The following is a 23483-nucleotide window of genomic DNA, read 5'->3' on the forward strand; positions in this document are numbered from 1 at the left end:
TGTTGATGGAACTGAAGCTTTCTCCGGCAGAGTATCTGCAAAGGTTTGAGAGAGCAGTGAAGCGGAAGGAGGAAACGTGGTCACAGTTCGCGTCGCGAGTGAAAACGTATTTTTCCTACTACCTTCAAGTAAGAGGAGCCGACACTGTAGAAGTGATGGCAGAACTCATGGTTGCGGATCGTATAAAAGCGGGCCTTAGTATAGAGGGTCTGGAGTACGTGAGGCTACGAGAAGGCGAGGAATGGCTTAAGCCACCTGAGATTGCCAAAGTACTGCAAACTTTGGAACAAGCGAAAGGTAAAGGATATGCCTCAAAGCCATCAGCGGCAGAGATGGGGCAAAAGCCGACGCGAGTGGCGAAAAGCGCCCTAAAGTGCCACGTATGTCACAGCTCAGGCCATTTCGCTAAGGATTGCCCGAAGTCTAGTGACAAGGGAAACCAGCCAAAGAAGGCTACCGAGCCAAGGCCGAGGGCACAAAGGGTGGTGATATCCGACGAGACGGGAAGTGCGATACCTGATGGAGTCCTTACTGCAAAGGTAGAGGCCTTGAAACACAAAGGTGAAGGCATGACTAACCTACAGTTGATCCCGATCTCATGCGGAACCGTATCCACAGATGCGATTCTAGATACGGGGAGTGAAATAACTGTCATACGCGAGAGTCTCCTTCCGAAAAGTATAGTGGAGCCATCAGGCACAATAAGATTGGTGTCGGCATTTGGTAAAACTATTGAGGCAAAGCTAGCAACGTTGCCGGTAAGGTTAAATAGCCCGCAAATGGCAGCGGAACCTCAGAACGTGGACCTACTCTGCGCGTTGACTAATGAGCTCGTCGAGGGCACAGATTGTTTGTTGACCAAGGAAGATTGGGAACATTTGTTGAGGGCCAGCAGCTCTCTGGAATCCACTGTAGCACCGGCCGAGCCTACTCAGATCATAGAGCGATCAAATGAGAAAGCCGAGGCAGTGGCCTGCAACGTTACTTTGGAAGAGGAAGGTGTTTCTGGGGAAGTTGAGCTGATTGATGAAGAGAGGGATGCGTCAATAAGCCAGAGAGAAGAGTTCCGCAGATTGCAGCTAGCTGACGCTACCTTAAAGAAAGGTTGGGAAGATGCTCGGAGTGGGAAATCCGGCATGTTCGTCTCTGATGGACTCTTACACCACTGGGACTCAATCGTAGGCACCCGAGTGAGACAACTAGTTGTTCCCAAAGACAAGCGCAGTGAGGTGATGCGTTTAGCTCATGAGTCACTATGCGGAGGGCACCTAGGGCCAAGGAAAACTAAAGTGCGTATTAGGTGTAATTTTTTTTGGCCTGGCATGGAGAAGGAGGTATTAGAGCATTGTAGTTCATGCCATGATTGCCAAATTCGCTCTGACAGGCGTCGCACGGACAGAGTACCTATAACTCCTCCCACTAGGCCAAATCACCCTTTTCAAATTGTCAATGCAGACATCATTGGACCCTTAGACAGACCGTCAGCGAAAGGTCATAGGTACGCGCTATGCTTGGTGAACATTTGCACAGGGTGGCCAGAGATTGTCCCAGTGCGCTCGTTGACAGCTAAGGCGACTTGCGACGCGTTGATTGAAATTTTCAGTCGCACTGGCGTTCCGGAAATGATCTGTTCCGACCAGGGCACTAATTTCAAATCACAGCTCACACAGTCGATGCTCGAGAAATTAGGTTGCGCACCAAGATTCTCAACCCCTGAACACGAAGAGAAAATAGCTGCAATTAAGAATGTGGCGACACCACGCACTAAAAAGGAGCTACGCAGCCTGCTAGGACTGTGCGGCTACTATCGCGAGTGCGTCCGGGAATGTGCAGGGGTGGCGAGCCCGCTCATGCGGTTAACAAAGAAAGGGGTACCCAATAGCATACCCTGGTCAGAGGAAGCTCAGACGGCGTTTAAGACGCTGAAACAGTCCCTGTGGGAGGCCGTGGCGCTCAGCACTCCGGACCCATCTGAGTCCTACTGGCTTTTCACAGACGCGTCAGCTACGGCGGCGGGCGCTTGTTTGGCGCAAATGACAGCTGAGGGAAAGGAGAGGCCTATTGCCTTTGCCAGCCACCGCTTCACGCCGACTCAGACGCGATGGTCGACAATTGAGAGGGAAGCGTTTGCTATTATATGGGCCTTAAAGAAGTTTGATACTGGCTTTTTGGTGCCGAGATAAACGTTGTTTCCGACCACAATCCATTGTCGTACCTTACAACTTCGACTCCACACGGGGCGAAATTGACAAGATGGGCGCTGGCTTTACAGCGATATCACGTGTCAGTGCGACATCGGAAGGGTGTCAGTAATGGTAACGCGGATGCTTTGTCCAGGCTTCACAACAGCTCATGGAAGCCAGCGTAATACTATAGTGCCATGCCAACTGGATGGGCGTGAATGTTCCTGCTCACTTGGCGCTGTATATTGCGGACTTTGTGAGTGCCGATTCAAGACCCAGAGACACTAGAGTGCTCTTACAGTTTGGAACTGCAATCGTGTGCTTGATAGTTTGATGACATGTATTGTGTATTTCTTTTTACTCTCTTCTTGCTTTGTTATATGAAAGTGTTTGTTGTTGTGATGTAATTAGGCTAGGGTGTGGTTAGAATGTTCATTACGTAATCGCGGCAGTGATTTATCGTATCACTGAGCGAAAATCAGCCCAGTATACTCTTTAGGGGGAACGTGTTAGGCCGCTCATCTCTCGAACACGCAGAATGGACGGCGGAGGGCTGCATGATTGTTTTGTATATACTTTTGAAGTGCCGCGAGTTGCCCGTGCGTTTTGTGAATAGGGAAGCGTCTAACCCCCCAGCGCCTCAGGCGGCAATCGTTTCTGTGGTTGAGGGGTCGGACGGCCCGCGTGGTGTTGGGTGACGAGCCGAGGCGCGCGCCGCCGCGGGGGGCGCGGCGCAGAGGCGGAACACGGATTCGGAGAAAATGCTTTTACGCGGGCTTTGTTGACATTCCGCCGATGGTCATAATAGGGCCACGCGGACAAAGCTCGAGCGGACAAAGGTTGTATACGCGACGTTGTGGCGCCGGCTCTTGAGTCCCCTGCTAATTAGAGACGCAGCTGCCAGCAATGTTGACCACGTCTGGCGCGTACGGAGCGGGGGGTTCACCCCCCTACGCATTCGGACGGCAGCCACGTGCATCTTGTTTTGAGCGCTGGGGAGAGCCCGCTTTGTGTCGTGTTACAGCATGCAGTGCGCGCCGTAGAGAGGGGCGCGGCGTCGTTTGAAGAGCACCCGAGTCCGGATGCCGCCAGCGGTAATTAGTTTTCTACCAGGAAAAACCTTGAGGGGGGCTACGGTACGCGGTGTTGGGACACCAGCGCCCGAGCCACCCTTGCTGGCTAGAAACGCCGCTGAGGTGCGAGATGGCCTCAATAAATCCTGCAGGCCTGGCGTGTTTGACGAGGCCGTCACTGACCACGTGGAAATAGGAGGGGGAGAAGAAGATGTGGGAAGAGGGAAAACAGGGTGGTTTTCCAATAGATTCACTTATGAGAGTAAGCCCATCCCTTTGGGTTGTGGCTTAAGAAACTGTCAACTCTCATTGGCAATTGCTTCCGTGGGATGGGCTAACGACCCTACCGCCCTTTTTCTTTGTCTCTTTCCCCTATAACAACCGAGACGAGGTGCTTGTTCCTCAGTCTAGGCTGTAATCACTAAACCTGATAGAACAGTAAGACTCCGTACGATGCAACGCTAGTCTGGGCCGTAACCACTTAGTGGTAGAACAGTGAGACTCGGTTGGTCGTATGTAGTGACAGTTGTCCTAGGCTCTAACTTAAGAAAAAGTAGAAGAGTAAGGCGCTGTTTACTTGTGTGTTTTGTATCAGTGTTCTTTTGCTCACTGTGTATTTGACTGTGTAAATATTTCCGTTACAATATATCTTCAAGTTTTGTTACCTCCAACCTGCCTCCTGCTTCATCAACGCCGATAAACACCTTGAAGAGACTTTGGTCGACTTCAAGGAGAAAAGAACAAAACATCAACACAAAAACTTAACTAAAATCATGAGGCGCTAAGCGATGGCTGGGTTCCCACGAACCATCGTCTAAGGTATCCGAAGTAAGGAAACTTTTCTTAAAATATTCGCTCCACTATTCGCTGTAGGCTGCGCACGCTTCTATTAATGTTGAACAGTGGCGTATCGCGGTAGTAAAGGCCAAGATATAGTCCGGCGTTCTCGGCGCGCCAGGCCGCGGCAGGCGAAGTCGGATACGCTGCGCTAGCGACGCCAGGGGTGCAAGAAATTTGCTTCCCCTAGAGTTCGGCGTGCGCGCGCAGCTCGAGGCTGGCGCCATCTGTGCGTCCGGGAGCGCAACTTCGCCGCGGCGAACAGCTGTTTACATGGCGCATGCGCGTCGTTAGGGTAGCGCGCGCGCTTCTCGTTCCGCGCGCTGTTTGTGCGCTAAAATGAAAACTTTTGCGGGATGGCGTTAACTTGTCCTGACAGCCAGAAAAAAAAATATAAGGTTTTACTTGCGAAAACCACTTTCTTTCTGACCTGGGCTTCTTTAACGTGTACCTAAATCTAAGCACACGGGTGTTTTTCGCATTTCGCCCCCATCGAAATGCGGCCGTCGTGCCTGACAGCCAGAACATCGCACTCATATTGCTAGTACTTCGGCTACGTCAAAAACGGAAGCGGACCATGCATGTACATACGAAAGCTATTCGACAAGCGCCCTCAACTCGGCGACTACTACCAGCTAGTACAGGAGCTGCGAAATGCAGCTTACCTGTGGCGAGACCACACTGCTTTCGTATAGCTTCCCACGCGTTGTTCTTGCGCTCTGTGTCGCGGTGGTCCATGCGTTTCACATCGCATACACATGGAAGGTTGCAAATCGCTTCAAGCAGGCGTCCTCACTCGCGCTGTCATCCCACACGGATGTTCAAAAAACCACAGCCGCACTGTCAGTACGCGCACCGCAGGCCGCCATTCTGCCTTCTGCTCGCTGCCGCTGCAGCGCGCAGTGCATTCTGGTCTAGCGTCAGCCGCGTGAAATAGAACACGCTCTATGTCCGCGCCGGCGGCGTTGTGCTCGCCAAGCGCGCCCAAGCACGCCGGCTACGCCGGGACGCCGGACTGTAGAGTGCGCGCTTTTCACCGACGTCGCTTAACCGCGCCGCGCGTGGCCGCGCGCGCGCCTTACGCCGGACTATATCTTGCCCTTAACAGAAAAGCTCAATATGCTGTCTGAATAGCTGTTTGTATTGTTATGCACAGCGGCTAAAAGAAACGCCCTATGAATATGCCGAAACCCAGGATCCAACAAAGGACCTTTAGATCTTCAGTATAATGCTCTCCCAACTGAGCTATTTCGGCGGAACGAGTAACAAAATCATGAGGCGCTAATCGATGGCTGGGTTCTTACGAACCGCCGTCTAAGGTATCCGCAGTGGGGAAACTTTTCTTAAAATATTCCCTCCACCATTTGCTGTAGGCTGCGCACGCTTCTATTAATGTTGAACAGTGGCCTATCGCGGAAGTAACGGAAAAGCTCAGTATGCTGTCTGAATTGCTGTTTGTATAGTTATGCACAACGGCTAAAAAAACGCACTCTGAACATGCCGAATCCCATTATCCAACCAGGGACCTTTAGATCTTCAGTCTAACGCTCTCCCAACTGAGCTATTTCGGCGAAACGGGTAACAAAATCATAAGGCGCTAAGCGATGGCTGGGTTCCCACGAACCACCGTCTAAGGTATCCGAAGTAAGGAAACTTTTCTTAAAATATTCGCACCACCGTTCGCTGTGGGCTGCGCACGCTTCAATTAATGTTGAACACTGGCGTATCGCGGTAGTAACAGAAAAGCTCAATATGCGCTCTGAATAGCTGTTTGAATTGTTATGCACAACGACTAAAAGAAACGCCCTATGAATATGCCGAAACCCAGGATCCAACAAAGGACCTTTAGATCTTCAGTCTAACGCTCTCGCAACTGAGCTATTTCGGCGGAACGAGTAACAAAATCATGAGGCGCTAAGCGATGGCTGGGTTAATACGAACCGCCGTCTAAGGTATCCGCAGCAAGGAAAGTTTTCTCAAAATATTCGCTCCACCATTTGCTGTAGGCTGCGCACGCTTCTATTATTGTTAAACAGTGGCGTATCGCGGAAGTAACAGAAATGCTCAATATGCTGTCTGAATAGCTGTTTGTATTGTTATGCACAGCGGCTAAAAGAAACGCCCTATAAATATGCCGAAACCCAGGATCCAACAAAGGACCTATAGATCATCAGTCTAACGCTCCTCCAACTGAGCTATTTCGGCGGAACGAGTAACAAAATCATGAGGCGCTAAGCGATGGCTGGGTTCCCACGAACCCCCCTCTAAGGTATCCGCAGTAAGGAAACTTTTCTTAAAATATTCCCTCCACCATTTGCTGTGGGCTGCGCACGCTTCTATTAATGTTAAACAGTTGCGTATCGCGGAAGTAACAGAAAAGCTCGCAATGCTGTCTGAATTGTTGTTTGTATTGTTATGCACAACGGCTAAAAAAAACGCACTATGAATATGCCGAAAGCCAGTATCCAACCAAGGACCTTTAGATCTACAATCAAACGCTCTCCCAACCGAGCTATTTCGGCGGAACGAGTAACAAAATCATGAGGCGCTAAGCGATCGCTGGGTTCCCAAGAACCGCCGTCTATAAGGTATCCGCAGTAAGGAAACTTCTCTATAAAATATTCGCTCCACAATTTGCTGTAGGCTACGCACTCTTCTATTAATGTTGAACAGTGGCCTATCGCGGAAGTAACGGAAAAGCTCACAATGCTGTCTGAATTTCTCTTTGTATTCTTATGCACAACGGCTGAAAAAACCGCACTATGAATATGCCGAAACCCAGGATCCAACCAGGGACCTTTAAATCTTCAGTCTAACGCTCTCCCAACCGAGCTATTTCGGCGGAACGAGTAACAAAATCATGAGGCGCTAAGCGATGGCTGGGTTCCCACGAACCCCCCTCTAAGGTATCCGCAGTGGGGAAACTTTTCTTAAAATATTCCCTACACCATTTGCTGTAGGCTGCGCACGCTTCTATTAATGTTGAACAGTGGCCTATCGCGGAAGTAACGGAAAAGCTCAGTATGCTGTCTGAATTGCTGTTTGTATAGTTATGCACAACGGCTAAAAAAACGCACTATGAACATGCCGAATCCCATTATCCAACCAGGGACCTTTAGATCTTCAGTCTAACGCTCTCCCAACTGAGCTATTTCGGAGATACGAGTAACAAAATCATGAGGCGCTAAGCGATGGCTGGGTTCCCACGAACCCCCCTCTAAGGTATCCGCAGTGGGGAAACTTTTCTTAAAATATTCCCTCCACCATTTGCTGTAGGCTGCGCACGCTTCTATTAATGTTGAACAGTGGCCTATCGCGGAAGTAACGGAAAAGCTCACAATGCTGTCTGAATTGCTCTTTGTATTCTTAGGCACAACGGCTGAAAAAACCGCACTATGAATATGCCGAAACCCAGGATCCAACCAGGGACCTTTAGATCATCAGTCTAACGCTCTCCCAACCGAGCTATTTCGGCGAAACGAGTAACAAAATCATGAGGCGCTAAGCGATGGCTGGGTTCCCACGAACCCCCCTCTAAGGTATCCGCAGTGGGGAAACTTTTCTTAAAATATTCCCTCCACCACTTGCTGTAGGCTGCGCATGCTTCTATTAATGTTAAACAGTGGCCTAACGCGGAAGTAACGGAAAAGCTCAGTATGCTGTCTGAATTGCTTTTCATATAGTTATGCACAACGGCTAAAAAAACGCACTATGAACATGCCGAATCCCATCATCCAACCAGGGACCTTTAGATCTTCAGTCTAACGCTCTCCCAACTGAGCTATTTCGGCGAAACGAGTAACAAAATCATGAGGCGCTAAGCGATGGCTGGGTTCCCACGAACCCCCCTCTAAGGTATCCGCAGTGGGGAAACTTTTCTTAAAATATTCCCTCCACCATTTGCTGTAGGCTGCGCACGCTTCTATTAATGTTGAACAGTGGCCTATCGCGGAAGTAACGGAAAAGCTCAGTATGCTGTCTGAATTGCTGTTTGTATAGATATGCACAACGGCTAAAAAAACGCACTATGAACATGCCGAATCCCATTATCCAACCAGGGACCTTTAGATCTTCAGTCTAACGCTCTCCCAACTGAGCTATTTCGGCGGAACGAGTAACAAAATCATGAGGCGCTAAGCGATGGCTGGGTTCCCACGAACCGCCGTCTAAGATATCCGCAGTAAGGAAACTTTTCTTAAAATATATGCTCCACCATTTGCTGCAGGCTGCGCACGCTTCTATTAATGTTGAACAGTGGCCTATCGCGGAAGTAACGGAAAAGCTCAGTATGCTGTCTGAATTGCTATTTGTATAGTTATGCACAACGGATAAAAAAACGCACTATGAACATGCCGAATCCCATTATCCAACCAGGGACATTTAGATCTTCAGTCTAACGCTCTCCCAACTGAGCTATTTCGGCGAAACGAGTAACAAAATCATGAGGCGCTAAGCAATGGCTGGGTTCCCACGAACCCCCCTCTAAGGTATCCGCAGTGGGGAAACTTTTCTTAAAATATTCCCTCCACCATTTGCTGTAGGCTGCGCACGCTTCTATTAATGTTGAACAGTGGCCTAACGCGGAAGTAACGGAAAAGCTCAGTATGCTGTCTGAATTGCTGTTTGTATAGTTATGCACAACGGCTAAAAAAAATGCACTATGAACATGCCGAATCCCATTATCCAACCAGGGACCTTTAGATCTTCAGTCTAACGCTCTCCCGCCTGAGCTATTTCGGCGAAACGAGTAACAAAATCATGAGGCGCTAAGCGATGGCTGGGTTCCCACGAACCCCCCTCTAAGGTATCCGCAGTGGGGAAACTTTTCTTAAAATATTCCCTCCACCATTTGCTGTAGGCTGCGCACGCTTCTATTAATGTTGAACAGTGGCTTATCGCGGAAGTAACGGAAAAGCTCAGTATGCTGTCTGAATTGCTGTATGTATAGTTATGCACAACGGCTAAAAAAACGCACTATGAACGTGCCGAATCCCATTATCCAACCAGGGACCCTTAGGTGTTCAGTCTAACGCTCTCCCAACTGAGCTATTTCGGCGAAACGAGTAACAAAATCATGAGGCGCTAAGCGATGGCTGGGTTCCCACGAACCCCCCTCTAAGGTATCCGCAGTGGGGAAACTTTTCTTAAAATATTCCCTCCACCACTTGCTGTAGGCTGCGCACGCTTCTATTAATGTTAAACAGTGGCGTATCGCGGAAGTAATATGGTGTCTGAATTGCTGTTTGTATAGTTATGCACAACGGCTAAAAAAACGCACTATGAACATGCCGAATCCCATTATCCAACCAGGGACGTTTAGATCTTCAGTCTAACGCTCTCCCAACTGAGCTATTTCGGCGAAACGAGTAACAAGATCATGAGGCGCTAAGCGATGGCTGGGTTCCCACGAACCCCCCTCTAAGGTATCCGCAGTGGGGAAATTTTCTTAAAATATTCCCTCCACCATTTGCTTTAGGCTGCGCACGCTTCTATTAATGTTGAACAGTGGCCTATCGCGGAAATAACGGAAAAGCTCAGTATGCTGTCTGAATTGCTCTTTGTATAGTTATGCAGAACGGCTAAAAAAACGCACTATGAACATGCCGAATCCCATTATCCAACCAGGGACCTTTAGATCTTCAGTCTAACGCTCTCGCAACTGAGCTATTTCGGCGAAACGAGTAACAAGATCATGAGGCGCTAAGCGATGGCTGGGTTCCCACGAACCCCCCTCTAAGGTATCCGCAGTGGGGAAATTTTCTTAAAATATTCCCTCCACCATTTGCTGCAGGCTGCGCACGCTTCTATTAATGTATAACAGTGGCCTATCGCCGAAGTAACGGAAAAGCTCACAATGCTGTCTGAATTGCTCTTTGTATTCTTATGCACAAGGGCTGAAAAAACCGCACTATGAATATGCCGAAACCCAGGATCCAACAAGGGACCTTCAGATCTTCAGTCTAACGCTCTCCCAACCGAGCTATTTCGGCGGAACGGGTAACAAAATCATGAGGCGCTAAGCGATGGCTGGGTTCCCACGAACCCCCCTCTAAGGTATCCGCAGTGGGGAAACTTTTCTTAAAATATTCCCTCCACCACTTGCTGTAGGCTGCGCACGCTTCTATTAATGTTAAACAGTGGCGTATCGCGGAAGTAACAGAAAAGCTAAATATGGTGTCTGAATTGCTGTTTGTATAGTTATGCACAACGGCTAAAAAAACGCACTATGAACATGCCGAATCCCATTATCCAACCAGGGACCTTTAAACATTCAGTCTAACGCTCTCCCAACCGAGCTATTTCGGCGGAACGAGTAACAAAATCATGAGGCGCTAAGCGAGGGCTGGGTTCCCACGAACCACCGTCTAAGGTATCCGCAGTAAGGAAAGTTTTCTCAAAATATTCCCTCCACCATTTGCTGTAGGCTGCGCACGCTTCTATTAATGTTGAACAGTGGCCTAACGCGGAAGTAACGGAAAAGCTCAGTATGCTGTCTGAATTGCTGTTTGTATAGTTATGCACAACGGCGAAAAAAACGCACTATGAACATGCCGAATCCCATTATCCAACCAGGGACCTTGAGATCTTCAGTCTAACGCTCTCCCAACTGAGCTATTTCGGCGAAACGAGTAACAAAATCATGAGGCGCTAAGCGATGGCTGGGTTCCCACGAACCCCCCTCTAAGGTATCCGCAGTGGGGAAATTTTCTTAAAATATTCCCTCCACTATTTGCTGTAGGCTGCGCACGCTTCTATTATTGTTGAACAGTGGCCTATCGCGGAAGTAACGGAAAAGCTCAGTATGCTGTCTGAATTGCTGTTTGTATAGTTATGCACAACGGCTAAAACAACGCACTATGAACATGCCGAATCCCATTATCCAACCAGGGACCTTTAGATCTTCAGTCTAACGCTCCCCCAACTGAGCTATTTCGGCGAAACGAGTAACAAAATCATGAGGCGCTAAGCGATGGCTGGGTTCCCACGAACCCCCCTCTAAGGTATCCGCAGTGGGGAAACTTTTCTTAAAATATTCCCTACACCATTTGCTGTAGGCTGCGCACGCTTCTATTAATGTTGAACAGTGGCCTATCGCGGAAGTAACGGAAAAGCTCAGTATGCTGTCTGAATTGCTTTTCATATAGTTATGCACAACGGCTAAAAAAACGCACTATGAACATGCCGAATCCCATCATCCAACCAGGGACCTTTAGATCTTCAGTCTAACGCTCTCCCAACTGAGCTATTTCGGCGAAACGAGTAACAAAATCATGAGGCGCTAGGCGAGGGCTGGGTTCACACGAACCCCCCTCTAAGGTATCCGCAGTGGGGAAACCTTTGTTAAAATATTCCGTCCACCATTTGCTGTAGGCTGCGCACGCTTCTATTAATGTTGAACAGTGGCCTATCGCGGAAGTAACGGAAAAGCTCAGTATGCTGTCTGAATTGCTGTTTGTATAGTTATGCACAACGGCTGAAAAAGCCGCACTATGAACATGCCGAATCGCATTATCCAACCAAGGACCTTTAGATCATCAGTCTAACGCTCTCCCAACCGAGCTATTTCGGCGAAACGAGTAACAAAATCATGAGGCGCTAAGCGATGGCTGGGTTCCCACGAACCCCCCTCTAAGGTATCCGCAGTGGGGAAACTTTTCTTAAAATATTCCCTCCACCACTTGCTGTAGGCTGCGCATGCTTCTATTAATGTTAAACAGTGGCCTATCGCGGAAGTAACGGAAAAGCTCATTATGCTGTCTGAATTGCTGTTTGTATAGTTATGCACAACGGCTAAAAAAACGCACTATGAACATGCCGAATCGCATTATCCAACCAGGGACCTTTAGATCTTCAGTCTAACGCTCTCCCAACCGAGCTATTTCGGCGGAACGAGTAACAAAATCATGAGGCGCTAAGCGATGGGTCGGTTCCCACGAACCGCCGTCTAAGATATCCGCAGTAAGGAAACTTTTCTTAAAATATATGCACCACCATTTGCTGCAGGCTGCGCACGCTTCTATTAATGTAGAACAGTGGCCTATCGCGGAAGTAACGGAAAAGCTCACAATGCTGTCTGAATTGCTCTTTGTATTCTTATGCACAACGGCTGAAAAAACCGCACTATGAATATGCCGAAACCCAGGATCCAAACAGGGACCTTTAGATCTTCAGTCTAACGCTCTCCCAATCGAGCTATTTCGGCGGAACGAGTAACAAAATCATGAGGCGCTAAGCGATGGCTGGGTTCTTACGAACCGCCGTCTATGGTATCCGCAGTAAGTTAACTTTTGTTAAAATATATGCTCCACCATTTGCTGCAGCCTGCGCACGCTTCTATTAATGTTGAACAGTGCCCTATCGCGGAAGTAACGGAAAAGCTCAGTATGCTGTCTGAATTGCTATTTGTATAGTTATGCACAACGGATAAAAAAACGCACTATGAACATGCCGAATCCCATTATCCAACCAGGGACATTTAGATCTTCAGTCTAACGCTCTCCCAACTGAGCTATTTCGGCGAAACGAGTAACAAAATCATGAGGCGCTAAGCAATGGCTGGGTTCCCACGAACCCCCCTCTAAGGTATCCGCAGTGGGGAAACGTTTCTTAAAATATTCCCTCCACCATTTGCTGTAGGCTGCGCACGCTTCTATTAATGTTGAACAGTGGCCTAACGCGGAAGTAACGGAAAAGCTCAGTATGCTGTCTGAATTGCTGTTTGTATAGTTATGCACAACGGCTAAAAAAATGCACTATGAACATGCCGAATCCCATTATCCAACCAGGGACCTTTAGATCTTCAGTCTAACGCTCTCCCACCTGAGCTATTTCGGCGAAACGAGTAACAAGATCATGAGGCGCTAAGCGATGGCTGGGTTCCCACGAACCCCCCTCTAAGGTATCCGCAGTGGGGAAATTTTCTTAAAATATTCCCTCCACTATTTGCTGCAGGCTGCGCACGCTTCTATTAATGTATAACAGTGGCCTATCGCCGAAGTAACGGAAAAGCTCACAATGCTGTCTGAATTGCTCTTTGTATTCTTATGCACAAGGGCTGAAAAAACCGCACTATGAATATGCCGAAACCCAGGATCCAACAAGGGACCTTCAGATCTTCAGTCTAACGCTCTCCCAACCGAGCTTTTTCGGCGGAACGGGTAACAAAATCATGAGGCGCTAAGCGATGGCTGGGTTCCCACGAACCCCCCTCTAAGGTATCCGCAGTGGGGAAACTTTTCTTAAAATATTCCCTCCACCACTTGCTGTAGGCTGCGCACGCTTCTATTAATGTTAAACAGTGGCGTATCGCGGAAGTAACAGAAAAGCTAAATATGGTGTCTGAATTGCTGTTTGTATAGTTATGCACAACGGCTAAAAAAACGCACTATGAACATGCCGAATCCCATTATCCAACCAGGGACCTTTAAACCTTCAGTCTAACGCTCTCCCAACCGAGCTATTTCGGCGGAACGAGTAACAAAATCATGAGGCGCTAAGCGATGGCTGGGTTCCCACGAACCACCGTCTAAGGTATCCGCAGTAAGGAAAGTTTTCTCAAAATATTCCCTCCACCATTTGCTGTAGGCTGCGCACGCTTCTATTAATGTTGAACAGTGGCCTAACGCGGAAGTAACGGAAAAGCTCAGTATGCTGTCTGAATTGCTGTTTGTATAGTTATGCACAACGGCGAAAAAAACGCACTATGAACATGCCGAATCCCATTATCCAACCAGGGACCTTGAGATCTTCAGTCTAACGCTCTCCCAACTGAGCTATTTCGGCGAAACGAGTAACAAAATCATGAGGCGCTAAGCGATGGCTGGGTTCCCACGAACCCCCCTCTAAGGTATCCGCAGTGGGGAAATTTTCTTAAAATATTCCCTCCACTATTTGCTGTAGGCTGCGCACGCTTCTATTAATGTTGAACAGTGGCCTATCGCGGAAGTAACGGAAAAGCTCAGTATGCTGTCTGAATTGCTGTTTGTATAGTTATGCACAACGGCTAAAACAACGCACTATGAACATGCCGAATCCCATTATCCAACCAGGGACCTTTACATCTTCAGTCTAACGCTCCCCCAACTGAGCTATTTCGGCGAAACGAGTAACAAAATCATGAGGCGCTAAGCGATGGCTGGGTTCCCACGAACCCCCCTCTAAGGTATCCGCAGTGGGGAAACTTTTCTTAAAATATTCCCTCCACCATTTGCTTTAGGCTGCGCACGCTTCTATTAATGTTGAACAGTGGCCTATCGCGGAAATAACGGAAAAGCTCAGTATGCTGTCTGAATTGCTCTTTGTATAGTTATGCACAACGGCTAAAAAAACGCACTATGAACATGCCGAATCCCATTATCCAACCAGGGACCTTTAGATCTTCAGTCTAACGCTCTCCCAACTGAGCTATTTCGGCGAAACGAGTAACAAGATCATGAGGCGCTAAGCGATGGCTGGGTTCCCACGAACCCCCCTCTAAGGTATCCGCAGTGGGGAAATTTTCTTAAAATATTCCCTCCACCATTTGCTGCAGGCTGCGCACGCTTCTATTAATGTATAACAGTGGCCTATCGCCGAAGTAACGGAAAAGCTCACAATGCTGTCTGAATTGCTCTTTGTATTCTTATGCACAAGGGCTGAAAAAACCGCACTATGAATATGCCGAAACCCAGGATCCAACAAGGGACCTTCAGATCTTCAGTCTAACGCTCTCCCAACCGAGCTATTTCGGCGGAACGGGTAACAAAATCATGAGGCGCTAAGCGATGGCTGGGTTCCCACGAACCCCCCTCTATGGTATCCGCAGTGGGGAAACTTTTCTTAAAATATTCCCTCCACCACTTGCTGTAGGCTGCGCACGCTTCTATTAATGTTAAACAGTGGCGTATCGCGGAAGTAACAGAAAAGCTAAATATGGTGTCTGAATTGCTGTTTGTATAGTTATGCACAACGGCTAAAAAAACGCACTATGAACATGCCGAATCCCATTATCCAACCAGGGACCTTTACATCTTCAGTCTAACGCTCCCCCAACTGAGCTATTTCGGCGGAACGAGTAACAAAATCATGAGGCGCTAAGCGATGGCTGGGTTCCCACGAACCACCGTCTAAGGTATCCGCAGTAAGGAAAGTTTTCTCAAAATATTCCCTCCACCATTTGCTGTAGGCTGCGCACGCTTCTATTAATGTTGAACAGTGGCCTAACGCAGAAGTAACGGAAAAGCTCAGTATGCTGTCTGAATTGCTGTTTGTATAGTTATGCACAACGGCGAAAAAAACGCACTATGAACATGCCGAATCCCATTATCCAACCAGGGACCTTGAGATCTTCAGTCTAACGCTCTCCCAACTGAGCTATTTCGGCGAAACGAGTAACAAAATCATGAGGCGCTAAGCGATGGCTGGGTTCCCACGAACCCCCCTCTAAGGTATCCGCAGTGGGGAAATTTTCTTAAAATATTCCCTCCACTATTTGCTGTAGGCTGCGCACGCTTCTATTAATGTTGAACAGTGGCCTATCGCGGAAGTAACGGAAAAGCTCAGTATGCTGTCTGAATTGCTATTTGTATAGTTATGCACAACGGCTGAAAAAGCCGCACTATGAATATGCCGAAACCCAGGATCCAACCAGGGACCTTTAGATCTTCAGTCTAACGCTCTCCCAACTGAGCTATTTCGGCGAAACGAGTAACAAAATCATGAGGCGCTAAGCGATGGCTAAGTTCCCACGAACCCCCCTCTAAGGTATCCGCAGTGGGGAAACTTTTCTTAAAATATTCCCTCCACTATTTGCTGTAGGCTGCGCACGCTTCTATTAATGTTGAACAGTGGCCAATCGCGGAAGTAACGGAAAAGCTCAGTATGCTGTCTGAATTGCTGTTTGTATAGTTATGCACAACGGCTAAAAAAACGCACTATGAACATGCCGAATCCCATTATCCAACCAGGGACCTTTAGATCTTCAGTCTAACGCTCTCCCAACCGAGCTATTTCGGCGGAACGAGTAACAAAATCATGAGGCGCTAAGCGATGGCTGGGTTCCCACGAACCGCCGTCTAAGATATCCGCAGTAAGGAAACTTTTCTTAAAATATATGCTCCACCATTTGCTGCAGGCTGCGCACGCTTCTATTAATGTTGAACATTGGCCTATCGCGGAAGTAACGGAAAAGCTCACAATGCTGTCTGAATTGCTCTTTGTATTCTTATGCACAACGGCTGAAAAAAACGCACTATGAACATGCCGAATCCCATTATCCAACCAGGGACCTTGAGATCTTCAGTCTAACGCTCTCCCAACTGAGCTATTTCGGCGAAACGAGTAACAAAATCATGAGGCGCTAAGCGATGGCTGGGTTCCCACGAACCCCCCTCTAAGGTATCCGCAGTGGGGAAACTTTTCTTAAAATATTCCCTCCACCATTTGCTGTAGGCTGCGCACGCTTCTATTAATGTTGAACAGTGGCCTATCGCGGAAGTAACGGAAAAGCTCAGTATGCTGTCTGAATTGCTGTTTGTATAGTTATGCACAACGGCTAAAACAACGCACTATGAACATGCCGAATCCCATTATCCAACCAGGGACCTTTAGATCTTCAGTCTAACGCTCCCCCAACTGAGCTATTTCGGCGAAACGAGTAACAAAATCATGAGGCGCTAAGCGATGGCTGGGTTCCCACGAACCCCCCTCTAAGGTATCCGCAGTGGGGAAACTTTTCTTAAAATATTCCCTACACCATTTGCTGTAGGCTGCGCACGCTTCTATTAATGTTGAACAGTGGCCTATCCCGGAAGTAACGGAAAAGCTCAGTATGCTGTCTGAATTGCTTTTCATATAGTTATGCACAACGGCTAAAAAAACGCACTATGAACATGCCGAATCCCATCATCCAACCAGGGACCTTTAGATCTTCAGTCTAACGCTCTCCCAACTGAGCTATTTCGGCGAAACGAGTAACAAAATCATGAGGCGCTAAGCGAGGGCTGGGTTCACACGAACCCCCCTCTAAGGTATCCGCAGTGGGGAAACCTTTCTTAAAATATTCCGTCCACCATTTGCTGTAGGCTGCGCACGCTTCTATTAATGTTGAACAGTGGCCTATCGCGGAAGTAACGGAAAAGCTCAGTATGCTGTCTGAATTGCTATTTGTATAGTTATGCACAACGGCTGAAAAAGCCGCACTATGAATATGCCGAAACCCAGGATCCAACCAGGGACCTTTAGATCTTCAGTCTAACGCTCTCCCAACTGAGCTATTTCGGCGAAACGAGTAACAAGATCATGAGGCGCTAAGCGATGGCTGGGTTCCCACGAACCCCCCTCTAAGGTATCCGCACTGGGGAAATTTTCTTAAAATATTCCCTCCACCATTTGCTGTAGGCTGCGCACGCTTCTATTAATGTTGAACAGTGGCCTATCGCGGAAGTAACGGAAAAGCTCAGTATGCTGTCTGAATTGCTGTTTGTATAGTTATGCACAAGGGCTAAAAAAACGCACTATGAACATGCCGAATCCCATTATCCAACCAGGGACCTTTAGATCTTCAGTCTAACGCTCTCCCAACTGAGCTATTTCGGCGAAACGAGTAACAAAATCATGAGGCGCTAAGCGATGGCTGGGTTCCCACGAACCCCCCTCTAAGGTATCCGCAGTGGGGAAACTTTTCTTAAAATATTCCCTCCACCACTTGCTGTAGGCTGCGCACCCTTCTATTAATGTTAAACAGTGGCGTATCGCGGAAGTAACAGAAAAGCTCAATATGGTGTCTGAATTGCTGTTTGTATAGTTATGCACAACGGCTAAAAAAACGCACTATGAACGTGCCGAATCCCATTATCCAACCAGGGACCTTTAGATCTTCAGTCTAACGCTCTCCCAACTGAGCTATTTCGGCGAAACGAGTAACAAAATCATGAGGCGCTAAGCGATGGCTGGGCTCCCACGAACCCCCCTCTAAGGTATCCGCAGTGGGGAAACTTTTCTTAAAATATTCCCTCCACCATTTGCTGTAGGCTGCGCACGCTTCTATTAATGTTGAACAGTGGCCTATCGCGGAAGTAACGGAAAAGCTCAGTATGCTGTCTGAATTGCTGTTTGTATAGTTATGCACAACGGCTAAAAAAATGCACTATGAACATGCCGAATCCCATTATCCAACCAGGGACCTTTAGATCTTCAGTCTAACGCTCTCCCACCTGAGCTATTTCGGCGAAACGAGTAACAAAATCATGAGGCGCTAAGCGATGGCTGGGTTCCCACGAACCCCCCTCTAAGGTATCCGCAGTGGGGAAACTTTTCTTAAAATATTCCCTCCACCATTTGCTGTAGGCTGCGCACGCTTCTATTAATGTTGAACAGTGGCCTATCGCGGAAGTAACGGAAAAGCTCAGTATGCTGTCTGAATTGCTGTATGTATAGTTATGCACAACGGCTAAAAAAACGCACTATGAACATGCCGAATCCCATTATCCAACCAGGGACCCTTAGGTGTTCAGTCTAACGCTCTCCCAACTGAGCTATTTCGGCGAAACGAGTAACAAAATCATGAGGCGCTAAGCGATGGCTGGGTTCCCACGAACCCCCCTCTAAGGTATCCGCAGTGGGGAAACTTTTCTTAAAATATTCCCTCCACCACTTCCTGTAGGCTGCGCACGCTTCCATTAATATTAAACAGTGGCGTATCGCGGAAGTAATATGGTGTCTGAATTGCTGTTTGTATAGTTATGCACAACGGCTAAAAAAACGCACTATGAACATGCCGAATCCCATTATCCAACCAATAACCTTTAAATCTTCAGTCTAACGCTCTCCCAACCGAGCTATTTCGGCGGAACGAGTAACAAAATCATGAGGCGCTAAGCGATGGCTGGGTTCCCACGAACCACCGTCTAAGGTATCCGCAGTAAGAAAAGTTTTCTCAAAATATATGCTCCAACATTTGCTGCAGGCTGCGCACGCTTCTATTAATGTATAACAGTGGCCTATCGCGGAAGTAACGGAAAAGCTCACAATGCTGTCTGAATTGCTCTTTGTATTCTTATGCACAAGGGCTGAAAAAACCGCACTATGAATATGCCGAAACCCAGGATCCAACCAGGGACCTTCAGATCTTCAGTCTAACGCTCTCCCAACCGAGCTATTTCGGCGGAACGGGTAACAAAATCATGAGGCGCTAAGCGATGGCTGGGTTCCCACGAACCCCCCTCTAAGGTATCCGCAGTGGGGAAACTTTTCTTAAAATATTCCCTCCACCACTTGCTGTAGGCTGCGCACGCTTCTATTAATGTTAAACAGTGGCGTATCGCGGAAGTAACAGAAAAGCTAAATATGGTGTCTGAATTGCTGTTTGTATAGTTATGCACAACGGCTAAAAAAACGCACTATGAACATGCCGAATCCCATTATCCAACCAGGGACCTTTAAACCTTCAGTCTAACGCTCTCCCAACCGAGCTATTTCGGCGGAACGAGTAACAAAATCATGAGGCGCTAAGCGATGGCTGGGTTCCCACGAACCACCGTCTAAGGTATCCGCAGTAAGGAAAGTTTTCTCAAAATATATGCTCCACCATTTGCTGCAGGCTGCGCACGCTTCTATTAATGTATAACAGGGGCCTATCGCGGAAGTAACGGAAAAGCTCACAATGCTGTCTGAATTGCTCTTTGTATTCTTATGCACAACGGCTAAAAAAACGCACTATGAACGTGCCGAATCCCATTATCCAACCAGGGACCATTAAACCTTCAGTCTAATGCTCTCCCAACCGAGCTATTTCGGCGGAACGAGTAACAAAATCATGAGGCGCTAAGCGATGGCTGGGTTCCCACGAACCACCGTCTAAGGTATCCGCAGTGGGGAAACTATTCTTAAAATATTCCCTCCACCATTTGCTGTAGGCTGCGCACGCTTCTATTAATGTTGAACAGTGGCCTATCGCGGAAGTAACGGAAAAGCTCAGTATGCTGTCTGAATTGCTGTTTGTATAGTTATGCACAAGGGCTAAAAAAACGCACTATGAACATGCCGAATCCCATTATCCAACCAGGGACCTTTAGATCTTCAGTCTAACGCTCTCCCAACTGAGCTATTTCGGCGAAACGAGTAACAAAATCATGAGGCGCTAAGCGATGGCTGGGTTCCCACGAACCCCCCTCTAAGGTATCCGCAGTGGGGAAACTTTTCTTAAAATATTCCCTCCACCACTTGCTGTAGGCTGCGCACCCTTCTATTAATGTTAAACAGTGGCGTATCGCGGAAGTAACAGAAAAGCTCAATATGGTGTCTGAATTGCTGTTTGTATAGTTATGCACAACGGCTAAAAAAACGCACTATGAACGTGCCGAATCCCATTATCCAACCAGGGACCTTTAAACCTTCAGTCTAACGCTCTCCCAACCGAGCTATTTCGGTGGAACGAGTAACAAAATCGTGAGGCGCTAAGCGATGGCTGGGTTCCCACGAACCACCGTCTAAGGTATCCGCAGTAAGGAAAGTTTTCTCAAAATATATGCTCCACCATTTGCTGCAGGCTGCGCACGCTTCTATTAATGTATAACAGGGGCCTATCGCGGAAGTAACGGAAAAGCTCACAATGCTGTCTGAATTGCTCTTTGTATTCTTATGCACAACGGCTAAAAAAACGTACTATGAACGTGCCGAATCCCATTATCCAACCAGGGACCTTTAAACCTTCAGTCTAACGCTCTCCCAACCGAGCTATTTCGGCGGAACGAGTAACAAAATCATGAGGCGCTAAGCGATGGCTGGGTTCCCACGAACCACCGTCTAAGGTATCCGCAGTGGGGAAACTTTTCTTAAAATATTCCCTCCACCATTTGCTTTAGGCTGCGCACGCTTCTATTAATGTTGAACAGTGGCCTATCGCGGAAGTAACGGAAAAGCTCAGTATGCTGTCTGAATTGCTATTTGTATAGTTATGCACAACGGCTAAAAAAACGCACTATGAACATGCCGAATCCCATTATCCAACCAGGGACCCTTAGGTGTTCAGTCTAACGCTCTCCCAACTGAGCTATTTCGGCGAAACGAGTAACAAAATCATGAGGCGCTAAGCGATGGCTGGGCTCCCACGAACCCCCCTCTAAGGTATCCGCAGTGGGGAAACTTTTCTTAAAATATTCCCTCCACCATTTGCTGTAGGCTGCGCACCCTTCTATTAATGTTGAACAGTGGCCTATCGCGGAAGTAACGGAAAAGCTCAGTATGCTGTCTGAATTGCTGTATGTATAGTTATGCACAACGGCTAAAAAAACGCACTATGAACATGCCGAATCCCATTATCCAACCAGGGACCCTTAGGTGTTCAGTCTAACGCTCTCCCAACTGAGCTATTTCGGCGAAACGAGTAACAAAATCATGAGGCGCATAGCGATGGCTGGGTTCCCACGAACCCCCCTCTAAGGTATCCGCAGTGGGGAAACTTTTCTTAAAATATTCCCTCCACCACTTGCTGTAGGCTGCGCACGCTTCTATTAATGTTAAACAGTGGCGTATCGCGGAAGTAATATGGTGTCTGAATTGCTGTTTGTATAGTTATGCACAACGGCTAAAAAAACGCACTATGAACATGCCGAATCCCATTATCCAACCAATAACCTTTAAATCTTCAGTCTAACGCTCTCCCAACCGAGCTATTTCGGCGGAACGAGTAACAAAATCATGAGGCGCTAAGCGATGGCTGGGTTCCCACGAACCACCGTCTAAGGTATCCGCAGTAAGGAAAGTTTTCTCAAAATATATGCTCCACCATTTGCTGCAGGCTGCGCACGCTTCTATTAATGTATAACAGTGGCCTATCGCGGAAGTAACGGAAAAGCTCACAATGCTGTCTGAATTGCTCTTTGTATTCTTATGCACAAGGGCTGAAAAAACCGCACTATGAATATGCCGAAACCCAGGATCCAACCAGGGACCTTTAAACCTTCAGTCTAACGCTCTCCCAACCGAGCTATTTCGGCGGAACGAGTAACAAAATCATGAGGCGCTAAGCGATGGCTGGGTTCCCACGAACCACCGTCTAAGGTATCCGCAGTGGGGAAACTTTTCTTAAAATATTCCCTCCACCATTTGCTGTAGGCTGCGCACGCTTCTATTAATGTTGAACAGTGGCCTATCGCGGAAGTAACGGAAAAGCTCAGTATGCTGTCTGAATTGCTATTTGTATAGTTATGCACAACGGCTAAAAAAACGCACTATGAACATGCCGAATCCCATTATCCAACCAGGGACCTTTAGATCTTCAGTCTAACGCTCTCCCAACTGAGCTATTTCGGCGAAACGAGTAACAAAATCATGAGGCGCTAAGCGATGGCTGGGCTCCCACGAACCCCCCTCTAAGGTATCCGCAGTGGGGAAACTTTTCTTAAAATATTCCCTCCACCATTTGCTGTAGGCTGCGCACGCTTCTATTAATGTTGAACAGTGGCCTATCGCGGAAGTAACGGAAAAGCTCAGTATGCTGTCTGAATTGCTGTATGTATAGTTATGCACAACGGCTAAAAAAACGCACTATGAACATGCCGAATCCCATTATCCAACCAGGGACCCTTAGGTGTTCAGTCTAACGCTCTCCCAACTGAGCTATTTCGGCGAAACGAGTAACAAAATCATGAGGCGCTAAGCGATGGCTGGGTTCCCACGAACCCCCCTCTAAGGTATCCGCAGTGGGGAAACTTTTCTTAAAATATTCCCTCCACCACTTGCTGTAGGCTGCGCATGCTTCTATTAATGTTAAACAGTGGCGTATCGCGGAAGTAATATGGTGTCTGAATTGCTGTTTGTATAGTTATGCACAACGGCTAAAAAAACGCACTATGAACATGCCGAATCCCATTATCCAACCAATAACCTTTAAATCTTCAGTCTAACGCTCTCCCAACCGAGCTATTTCGGCGGAACGAGTAACAAAATCATGAGGCGCTAAGCGATGGCTGGGTTCCCACGAACCACCGTCTAAGGTATCCGCAGTAAGGAAAGTTTTCTCAAAATATATGCTCCACCATTTGCTGCAGGCTGCGCACGCTTCTATTAATGTATAACAGTGGCCTATCGCGGAAGTAACGGAAAAGCTCACAATCCTGTCTGAATTGCTCTTTGTATTCTTATGCACAAGGGCTGAAAAAACCGCACTATGAATATGCCGAAACCCAGGATCCAACCAGGGACCTTCAGATCTTCAGTCTAACGCTCTCCCAACCGAGCTATTTCGGCGGAACGAGTAACAAAATCATGAGGCGCTAAGCGATGGCTGGGTTCCCACGAACCACCGTCTAAGGTATCCGCAGTAAGGAAAGTTTTCTCAAAATATATGCTCCACCATTTGCTGCAGGCTGCGCACGCTTCTATTAATGTATAACAGGGGCCTATCGCGGAA

The 23483-nt window shown here is 47.8% G+C and overlaps 1 long non-coding RNA gene and 8 other non-coding genes across 9 annotated transcripts in view; all 9 read right to left on the reverse strand.

Moving 5' to 3' along the window:
* LOC139051480 (uncharacterized) overlaps positions 1-23483 on the reverse strand; it is a 187652-nt gene that overhangs the window by 111583 nt on the left and 52586 nt on the right. The window lies entirely within an intron of this gene.
* TRNAF-GAA (transfer RNA phenylalanine (anticodon GAA)) lies at positions 6863-6935 on the reverse strand. Its single transcript has one exon. It is a non-coding gene; the product is annotated as a tRNA-Phe (tRNA).
* Positions 7496-7568, reverse strand: TRNAI-GAU (transfer RNA isoleucine (anticodon GAU)). The gene has a single exon. It is a non-coding gene; the product is annotated as a tRNA-Ile (tRNA).
* Positions 10011-10083, reverse strand: TRNAF-GAA (transfer RNA phenylalanine (anticodon GAA)). Its single transcript has one exon. It is a non-coding gene; the product is annotated as a tRNA-Phe (tRNA).
* TRNAF-GAA (transfer RNA phenylalanine (anticodon GAA)) lies at positions 14751-14823 on the reverse strand. Its single transcript has one exon. It is a non-coding gene; the product is annotated as a tRNA-Phe (tRNA).
* Positions 15699-15771, reverse strand: TRNAF-GAA (transfer RNA phenylalanine (anticodon GAA)). The gene has a single exon. It is a non-coding gene; the product is annotated as a tRNA-Phe (tRNA).
* On the reverse strand, positions 17281-17353 carry TRNAF-GAA (transfer RNA phenylalanine (anticodon GAA)). Its single transcript has one exon. It is a non-coding gene; the product is annotated as a tRNA-Phe (tRNA).
* On the reverse strand, positions 19164-19236 carry TRNAF-GAA (transfer RNA phenylalanine (anticodon GAA)). The gene has a single exon. It is a non-coding gene; the product is annotated as a tRNA-Phe (tRNA).
* TRNAF-GAA (transfer RNA phenylalanine (anticodon GAA)) lies at positions 23248-23320 on the reverse strand. The gene has a single exon. It is a non-coding gene; the product is annotated as a tRNA-Phe (tRNA).

Source organism: Dermacentor albipictus, unplaced genomic scaffold (assembly GCF_038994185.2).
Source record: "Dermacentor albipictus isolate Rhodes 1998 colony unplaced genomic scaffold, USDA_Dalb.pri_finalv2 scaffold_12, whole genome shotgun sequence".
In the NCBI taxonomy this organism is placed as follows: domain Eukaryota; kingdom Metazoa; phylum Arthropoda; class Arachnida; order Ixodida; family Ixodidae; genus Dermacentor; species Dermacentor albipictus.